We start from the raw sequence: 348 nt of genomic DNA, 5'->3' as shown, positions 1-348 counted from the left end.
AAATGTTCATGTCCTCCCTGCCTCAGGACCTTTGCTCATCTGTCAGCCTGAAATGCTCCTTTTCCTCATTCACCCACTTAGCGTTCACTGAGATGCCATTTCTTTAGTGCAATACTGTTTGAGACTATTGGTCTATATGACTTCGCGTTAAGGTCATGGATTTCGAGTCCCAGCTATGCCACTCACTTGTAGGAGATGGCAGCCCCTCCTTCGTGATGTGTGAGTTAAATAGACTAAAGTCGCTTGGAACATTGCTGGCACAGAAATGAGTGATCATTCGATGTTAGCCATTGTTTTATTCTCGTCTTCCTCCCTTTTTAGCTGGCTTCCTGCCTCGGCTGCTAGGGA

This window comes from Myotis davidii, unplaced genomic scaffold (assembly GCF_000327345.1).
Source record: "Myotis davidii unplaced genomic scaffold, ASM32734v1 scaffold1548, whole genome shotgun sequence".
Taxonomy (NCBI): Eukaryota; Metazoa; Chordata; class Mammalia; order Chiroptera; family Vespertilionidae; genus Myotis; species Myotis davidii.
Note: the sequence above shows the minus strand (reverse complement) of the source record.